The 9,876-nt window shown below is 37.8% G+C and overlaps 1 long non-coding RNA gene across 1 annotated transcript; it reads right to left on the bottom strand.

The window, feature by feature from the left end:
* Window positions 1-292: 292 nt before the first annotated feature.
* On the bottom strand, window positions 293-7,296 carry LOC139827292 (uncharacterized). Its single transcript, XR_011737772.1, has 2 exons — window positions 3,198-7,296; window positions 293-1,001 (listed from the first exon to the last, which is right to left on the bottom strand). It is a non-coding gene; the product is annotated as an uncharacterized lncRNA (long non-coding RNA).
* Between the last annotated feature and the right edge of the window lie 2,580 nt (window positions 7,297-9,876).

The raw sequence follows: 9,876 nt of genomic DNA, 5'->3' as shown, positions 1-9,876 counted from the left end.
TACATACAGATGAATGTACATACAGGGTCTCACCCTCTGACCCACGTATGCCCAGTTATCTGCTAGAGAAGACTCCACTTCCTGCAAATCTTTCTGTCTGGCTTCCAGACTTGCAGCTCTAATCCTTTTTAGCTCATATCCTCCCGTCTCTATAGAAAATGACAGATATATTATTTAATTTAAAGTTTTACAAGCTCTTGTAATAAAAATTTTAAGCTACAGTATTTACTGTTGAGAAGTTGCCTTTGCATTCTCCTAAGAAATACAACACACTAATTATTAGACACAGCAATTACTTGAAGGGTTTTTTATTTAATATTTAACTTGAAGAATGAAACTATTCTATAAATTGTTACAGAATATCACACAAGATATAACACAGGTATGTAACGCTCCCTCTGTACAGCTTAAAGAATAAAAGCAAATAATTCCTGTCTGATGAAAGATATCTTTGATACTATTTTCCATTATAGTGACAATCTAGTATTGAAGACATAGATCAGAAATGTATTTTTATGCATATTCAATTATTATGCTCCTAAGTTATCAGTAATTTAAAATGTATTTTCTGTAAAAATACTTCAGTAGCACTCAGGCAACCTAAAATATCACTCTCCAGTGTCAGAACTTTAGTCAATGACCAGTTTCACCTGTGTGAAAATAGATATTCCCTTCAAATTCTTACATTTTTTACGTAATTCTCAAGAAAAAAAAAAAATCTTAAAAAAAAAAAAAAGCTAAAATCATTTCCATGTTTATAAAAAGCCAGTCCTGTACCATAACCCATGGAGGATCTGAGTGTCTCAGTAATTCTACGCCACAACCACACAAAAGTGTCAGTGAATCAATACTGTGGTCTCAGACTTGAGCTGCGCACTCACCATCGGTGCTGCTTGTTCCGCCAGCTGCCAGGGCCGCTGCTCCCTGCAGGTCTTTCAGATTCAATCCTAAAATCGCAAGAAGTCTCTGGTTTGGTAGCTCCTTCAGTCTATTATCTGCAGCTAATGCAAAATACCAGGGAGCGGTTGGAAAACTATATGTATATATTTATTCTAAAAATTGAATGCTATCAGATGGATCTTGAACTCAAAATTTACTTTATATTGGAAATAATATCCATGATATAGTAAATTATTAGCCTATACTGTGAGTAATTTAAAAAAAAAACTTTCAAGCCTTGAAAAGAAAGCTCTGTTATGTGCTCATATTTAAATAGTACCAAAATTTAAGTGTATAAAGAATGAAAAAAATGGCATTTTTATTATCTTGTTAACTCTGCCTTCCTGAATGTGTTATATTTTAGATTTAAGCCCTTCAAAACAAAGATTGTCTTCTTGCTTGTATCACAATATAACTGTGATTCACATTCCAGCCTCAGGATCGTAATATCTTCTTTTCCCGTTTTAAACAATAGCAAGAAGGAATTATGGTCAGATATAGGAGAGGGGATGAGTTCCCAACCCTAATTAAGTCAATCGCAAAACTCTCATTAACTGCAGCAGAGCTCACCATAAATCATTGGATACTCTGAATCACCTGGGCCCTGAGTGCCACCTGTTCCCCATTCAAGGGGCTCAGCCACCTGTGGCCAAGGACAACTCTGGTAAGATGCAGGTTGGTGACCTGGGGAGAAGATTATGTTGGATCATGTTGGACGTGTCCTGTGCTCTGGACTGTTAGGTGATCCTGATCACCAGAGCCAGCCCAGCCCTGCTTGCCTTGCCCAGCTACTGGGGGATTGTACCCTCATCAGTGGAAACACTGTCCACAATCATTTGCTGTCACTGTCCTCTCCCAGATGGCCTTCCCTTGTGGAGCAGCCTCTTCTTGCTACTCCCTGACACACAGAATCTCACTGTCCTTCAGCTCCCACCTTTTCATTCTCTTTTGCCTTCTTCCTATTTTTGATGCCATTGATTTTTCTCACCCCCCTGGCATTTTACACCCACTAGGCTTGAGGACAGGTTTTTTTGCTCCAGTTCTTTTCAAGACTGTTCTTTTAGTTCATCTTTGATGCAACATCTTTCCCCACTCTCTCATTATTCCCCAGGGCAGTGTCTATAGCCTTTTGCTCATCTTACTTTATGTTCTCTCTCTAAGCAATTTCAGCAGCTGACACACCTGAGGTTATTATCTCCATGCTGATGACTAACAAATCAAGCTCAGCATCATTAATTGTTCTTCTAGTAACATTCTCCATCTGTCCTCTCAAATATGTCATTTCAAGGTTTTATCAGCTTTAACTAGACTTGTGAAAAAGAGCTAATATTTTACTTTCCAAAAATTTGCTGTATCTTTATTTCCAAAACTAGTTTTTTGGATACTCAGGTGCATGATCTCAGGATACTTTCAAAGTTTTCCCTCACGCTGCTCTTAATGAAAGAAAACTCCACACGCCATTCTGGGATCCTGTTCTACTCAACATCCTCTTTCCTTATGTCTTCAAACAGAATGGCCTCCTTTCAGTCTTCATAAAATGTTATAAAAGCCCTTTCAATTTGTTTATGTAATACCCTTGCCTAAACACTGTCCCACCTGAATTCTTCTGCCAGCTCCCAGTTCTCCTCGACATCAGATTTACATTTTTCAGTATTGCTTTTAAGTGTCCATGTAACATATAAATCTAAATCTTAAAAAAAATAATAAGAAATTGAAGCCGTTATCAGGTAAACTATACCTAGTTACCAAGTAGAAGAAATACCTGAGCTAGCTTTAAATTAGTCAGGTATTGGCAGAAGTCAGTCAGCACTAGTGAAATACCACCAGCAACACTGGTACCGAGCTGCTTGGCAGGATGTATTAGTTAATGCCCAACTTTATGTATTTGTGACTAAATACTTCTCCCGTTCCCTCATTAAGCTTTACGCTTATTTACTTTTGGTACATTCTGCTAGTATTCCCAGTTTGTCATCTATACGTCAAATGATATAAAGTTGTTTAGCCTATTTGCATTTAAATTCCTCTTAAAATAATTGTATTTTTTCACAATGTCTCCAGTAACTTTCAGTAATATCTGCTGCATCATCTTGAGCACAGGAGTTGCTAGAGCAGTAACACTTCTTCAATGAGTGCCTACGAGGTGTTAAACAGGGACCTAAATAACAGAATGCAGATCTCTACGTTTATTCTGCGTTTACCAGTATTTCTGCCTATTTCACTGTCTTCAAAAGCTTCTTTGTCTTTCAGATCTCTCGTACCTGATGACAGCTTGGCAAGCACACTGCAAATGCTTTCTTCCCTGCATATAAAGATAAAAGTTACTCAGAAAGATGTTCAGCAGACAAAACATCTAAACAGTGTCTAATGATTTTCCTCTAGAAACTGGCACATGGCATACTCCAAAAAAGAGTGAAGTAAACTTTATATACGTCTAAGAATTAGACTTTAATGCATTTCTTGCTGCAGGCCTGTGCATTCCATGCAGTTTCATTCATTGATGAAGACAGTGTCTGTACGAGTCCAGATACAGGTATTTCAGCCCATTTTGCAAAGCACATGCGTAGCACAGATGTAGGTAGTTTTGTCCCCACATGAAAATTTGATATTTTGCTGTAGAATATTTTTAGCTCATCCTTTATTATATCATCTTTATTAGCTATTTTAAGCAGATGATAGATGAGGAACTGGCACAAACTTTAGGTTTTATAGAGTTGGTCAACTTTTGGTAACAATTGGGAAAACAAACAAAACCCAACGAAAAAACCACACACACACAAAAGCAGCTCGCTGTGGGCAAACTGTCACCATCAGGAAATGTTCTGTCTCATTGGGAGTGTGACAAAACCAAGAGGTTACTTTAGGAAAACACATAGGTCTTAATCTAGGACACAGAAGCAGAGTAACGCATTTTGCTTTAAAACTGTGTTCTATATTCAGTACTCTGATCTTTTTGGACTATAGCATCTTACATATAAGTACATAGTACATTGCAGCCTTGATTATCACTTATATTAAAGCCACTGGATACTCTCCTGTTAATGTAAGGAAGCTTTAAAATGGCTGAAGCACCACGAGTATAAAGCACATTCAGGCTTATGTTTATTGCTAATCTGAAGATCAAAGAAGGATTAATAAGTAACATATTTCTGTTGTTATATATTTACCTAAAGCCAAACCTTTAAGATTTATTTCTTTATAACAAACTTATTTGCAAGATGACAATGGGTACCGAACCATGCAAAGGTATCTGGAGACATATGAATCATTCTCTCTTTTTACAGAAGCAAAAACTAGAGGCTCAGCAGACAGGGATGAACAGGTTTGCAAAGGTTAAGAAGAAAATTAATTGCCAAAATGGAAATATCTGTGCAACATCTGATCAATGTCCTTTTCTGTCTAAAAAGACTGTAAACACACACGGACAAATTCCGTTTCTCTTGGCTAAATACCAAAATGATTTCATGAATTTTAGAATTTAAAAAAATGTGGTTATGTTGCCATACTTTTTAACACGTAAAGAATGGGCACATAAAGCTGACGGTCATGTCAGGAATTGCACCAGAAACCTTAGTGGGGCCAGGTGTGTCTTATTTCCCTGGATAACCCTGCAAGTTCCAGTATTTATCAGTTAAGGAGGCATCGTCCAGTCCAGAGGTGTCAAATGCATTTTCATTGGGGGCCACACTGGCCTCGCAGTTGCCTTCAAAGGGCTGAATGTAATTTTAGGCCTGTATAAATGTGGGTGTAGTTAATTCAACTTTGAAGGCAACCATGAAGCCAATGTGGCCCCCAGTGAAAACGTGTTTGACACCCTGATCTAGTCAGTCAAGGAAGACTGACAGCCGCAGAAAATAACCCATAATAATTTATGGGGTCACTCTGGAAATAATAATTGTCATTATAGGGATCCTACACTGTTGTTTGTCTGTATCTAATTAAATCATAGCTATTTTCTACTTGTGACATAGGCTCCTTACTTGACAGCTATCACAAAAATATAAGCTTTATTTGTGTAAATACTCCCCATGTAGCAAAAATATTTTTAATAGCAGAAGACATTAATGCACATAAATTTTCATATAGTATGCTTTACAATTATTTTAAATTCATTCTTTCTGTATATCAGCATGATTCAATGTGTTCTATGTGTAATCAACTCAGTCAGAGGTATGCTCACTCGTATAACAAATTCCCAGTCTACCAGGGAGAAATGCTTCTCAGTACCATTAAAACACTGGATTTGGGAAGCACATTCCATGGTTTCTGGCAATCTTTGGCATGGTGGCACTAGTTACAATCCAACATTCTTCTTTCAGAATTAGACATTTATCTTTAGCATCTACTACTTCTTTTTAGAGTCCATGGAAGACTTTTTTTCTTCAGCTAAGATGGTTTCCAAAGTTACATTCCAGAGTAGCATTAGGTTATATTGTTTGTGATTATTACAATTGTAGTCAACTGATAAATGTTCTTAACATATCCAAGTCCTGAATAAAAACATTCAAACTAGAAACTAATAAATTATCTTTAAGAACTAAGAAGTAATTAGTTAATTTACTAAAACTAATCTCTAAACAGATAAATTGAATAATATTTGCCCTTTTTTTCTCATTTTGATTTACTCATCAAATTTACAGAACCTTATCCAGAAACCGAGTTCCATTTTAACTTTTTTCCATCAACTTTTTCAAGACTGAAAAGTCTGATATCAAACCAATGAAATGCTGGCAGTTGATAATTTAAAATAAATTATTCAATATTTGGAAAATTACAGAATATATATAATCTTTCTGCGGGGTCATAGAAGGTATGTATTTTGAACAGCTGAACTATGGGAACCATACTGGACAAAGAAGAGATGTCGCACACAGTAGTGCTGGTTAGACTTTCGTATTCCAGTGTGCAAAGGAAGACAGAGATGCTAGAGGTTTGCTGTAGATTACCGTCATTGCCATCATAGAATCATATTCATCATTTCCATATGGTTAGCAAACATTAAGATATTTTACTCCAAAATATGTTCTCAATTATATTTCAGCACTTTTACAGGATAATCTTATATATTCAAATTCCTATATTAGGTTTTTACCTCCTTGCCTCAGGACACTCTTGTAGACTGCTCTCAAATCAAAATACTGTAATGTAAGCATAATATATTGTAACTGCAGTCTCTGTGCTACTTCTGTCACATAGAAGAACTGATGAAAACCAAGATAGAAATTCTTTTCATGCAAAAGCTCCCAAAAGTCAAACATGCTGTGTTCAACTGCTGAACATTCATTTATGACAGAGTTACCTGCTTCACTGGAGTTTAAGGAAGCAAAACTCATGAATACATTAAAACATGGGAACTAAGAGTGCCCAAGAGCCAATAGATTATTTTAGAAATAAAGGAAACACTTGGTTTCGCTTTTTTTCTCTTGATTCAGTTCCTTTATGTTTATATTTTTGTCACCCCAAAAATGAGAAATATTGAAGTGGAACATTTTGCAATGCTGCTAATTTCACAAACCTGAAAAAAAAAAAAAAAAGGACAGGTAGGAAAATGGAATAATCCCTTCTACTGCAATCAATTTCTCCAAGTCTAAACAGCTGCAATTCAGGTCACAAACAAGACAGTTTTCTCACTGAATGAAGCTACGCTAAGGGTCAATTGTTAATGTATAGACAGCACTTACACAGCGGTACTGTAGCAATAAAAAATCATTAAATTCACCTGTCCAGTGTATTAGAGAAAAGAATAAGGTCTGTCCTCATTTGCCTCTGTTTCTTCTTCTGAAATAGTTTACTACTACATTACATTCACAAACCGGACTTGAAGATTAGAACAGACAAAACACAATGTAAATTTGCAGGTACTATAGTGACCAACATCTTGGAAAATAAATACTTCAGAGCTTTAAGTTACTTCTTCTAATAACCATCTGTTGTTGTTTGGTCTGAGGTTCAATGTTACATTTTATTTGGCATCAAAACTGATTTTAAAAGTTTCTACCCTACCACACTCAGATCCAGTATTCCCTCCAGCACACTACAGTTCACTGCCTTCTCAGTAGTGTTACTGCAATGATGTGTAAGGCTGCAATCTGAAATGACCTATGTTTAAAGAAAAATTTGGCTGGTTCTGCCTTTTATTGCTGCACTGGACTCTGACTAGTCTCTGAGGCACACTGAAAAACCCTAACATCCAGCTTCTTCAGGCTAAAAAACACCAGAAAAATGCATCTTTCTTGCAGCAGCTAGACTGAACTAAGCCATTTGATCAGTTTTTCTTGTATTGAGTTTTTTATCTATTTACTGTAAAACAAAGGGAGCTATCATGGTTGATTTTTAATACTGTATTAGGAAAGAAAAGAAAGAAGGAGGAAGGGAGGGAGGAAGGGAGGGAGGAAGGGAGGGAGGGAGGGAGGGAGGGAGGGAGGAAGGGAGGAAGGAAGGGAGGGAGGGAGGGAGGGAGGGAGGGAGGAAGGAAGGAAGGAAGGAAGGAAGGAAGGAAGGAAGGAAGGAAGGAAGGAAGGAAGGAAGGAAGGAAGGAAGGAAGGAAGGAAGGAAGGAAGGAAGGAAGGAAGGAAGGAAGGAAGGAAGGAAGGAAGGAAGGAAGGAAGGAAGGAAGGAAGGAAGGAAGGAAGGAAGGAAGGAAGGAAGGAAGGAAGATTTACGACTTTTCTTTGGGAAATGACAAGCACAAGTATCCCATCCCATCCTCCTTCAAAAGCATTATTTTTTTGAAGAATATGAAGGAAACCTGCCTGAAAGCTGGATGGATTTAGAGTTTACATGACTGAAATACAAGGCTTTCTAGTCAGATGGAGAAGGAAGAAATAAAACAGCTGCTGAATGCTGACATAGCTCAGAACAATCATTAGAGATGCTGTAAATTATGCCGACATAATGTACTTTCTTGGCAGAACCTTGAGTACTACTTTTGAGATCCCAGTAAAATCATTACCTCTTTGTATCACAGATTTAATCTGCAGCAAGTGGATTATGATGTTCGTCCATGTTTATAAATATTTTTTAATAAATTGGGAACAAAATTATTACATCAATCAGCCCTGTAAAAGTCAAAAAGCTGGAGTATAGTTGCAGCACTTTTTTTTTCCTGAGATTCATGGGGTGAATCTTCTTGTCGCAGGGGTGAATTTTCTTGTATGTTTAAAGACTTGGGTAGTAATTGTTCTAGATGTTTTAAGGAGAAATGTGACAAAGTTGAGAAGAATAATCAGGTGTACTTGCATTATAACTGGTTTTAATATCACTGAACAGTTCGGAAATGAATAATATTTTTAAACTAGGATATTGCCCAAAATGAAGCTACACCGCTAATGCAAGTCAAGAAGCCCATGACCATAGTCATTTAGAGTATTCTGGTACTATCTTTATCACTCACAGTGAAGAACAAACTGTGGTCCCTGGGCCAACAGAGATTAATCCATTTAAGCCTGAGTCCTTCGGAGCACACTGGCTGTGTTCATACCTTCTAGGAAAGGGAATACACCCTGCCCCACCTCACGTAAACATGCACCACATTCACCATTCATTTCCCTCATGCACAACATGTGAATACATCAGTGTTTTCACGTCCTCAGTGACACCCCCTGTCTATGGACCAGACTTATCCTCCAGACAGGGCCATCTAAGCCACTACTACATGGACAGCTAGGGACACCCTGGAAGAACTAGTGCTACTAAAACTGCAGTAATATGAAGAGATACTTATCAGTGGCATGTTCCAGCACCTTGATTTTCAGACATCAGGCTGAGCCATGAATGCTATGGTAAGTTTCCTTCTGTTCAGAGAAGCTTTTGAGTCCCAGAATAGTATCTCCGTGCTAACATTATAGTGTGCTGCATCTCAAATGACTCAGCAGCAAGTGTAATTTGGACAGAGAGAACACTTGCACGCAGAGAAGGAAAATCCCATGAAGCTTCCACAGTCCTTGACTTCCACCAGCAGGCAGATTACTGGGGCAAGGTCACTGGGCTACCTGGTGATTTCCCAAACCATCAGAACGTCCAAATCTGCATTCATTAGCAACACCAGTTAGGTTGCATGGGCCTCTCCTCAGTGACGCTTGGATCAAATGCAGAGAGACAGATCCAAACGTCCCTGAAGTCTGAGTCACAGCTACCGCCGAGAAGCAGCTCACAGTTCATTTGAGCCTGAATTTCCTCAAGATCAACACTGAGCTGGAATTTAGTGAACTGACAGGCAAGTTGAAAGATCACCAAGGATTAAAAGGAGATAAACAGGATGCAAATGCGGAACACTCCAGTCTGCCTCACCTCATACAGGAGAATGTGAACCAATGCTTTCAGAACAGGATCTCTACACACAGACCGGTACTGCTGTTGTTATAATACGAGTATCCCATACTTCTGCATAAGCAGAGAACACCGTGATGTCTCCTGTGATCCTCCTCCATTTCAGGACTAGTTCTGCCCAATGAACAGGTCTCAAATGATAACGCTTAATATTGACAGTGCAATTTATAATGATCATTCTTGAAAAAAAATCTTAACTGTAGATGGAGTTGGGCTTTCCATATATTCATCTTGCCTTTAAAAAACAAACAAACAAACAAAAACAAAAAAGGTGAACAAAAAGGAACATACAAGACCTGATTTTCTCTTTGCTTTTGCTGCCATTGCCCTTTGCTGGATTTTTTTCAAAACAACCAGTTTTACTGACTGAAATTAAGTTTCTATCATTTTCAATAAACCGAAGCAAGGATTTTTGTGGCATCCATTCTGCTGTACTGTGGCCATAATAAACTGTTCCTTGTTAAAATGGGCAAGAATTTTGCAGTCAGGGTGGCCTTTTAAGCAATGTGGTGTGAAAGCTGTACTACCTGTCATTCTATTCATTGTGGATAGCACCAGATGAAAAAAATTGTAACATATTTCCAGGATTAACTAGCTATGTCATCTGCATTT

This window comes from Patagioenas fasciata, chromosome 2, assembly GCF_037038585.1.
Source record: "Patagioenas fasciata isolate bPatFas1 chromosome 2, bPatFas1.hap1, whole genome shotgun sequence".
NCBI classification, from domain to species: Eukaryota; Metazoa; Chordata; class Aves; order Columbiformes; family Columbidae; genus Patagioenas; species Patagioenas fasciata.
This window is presented reverse-complemented; position numbering and strand designations above follow the sequence as displayed.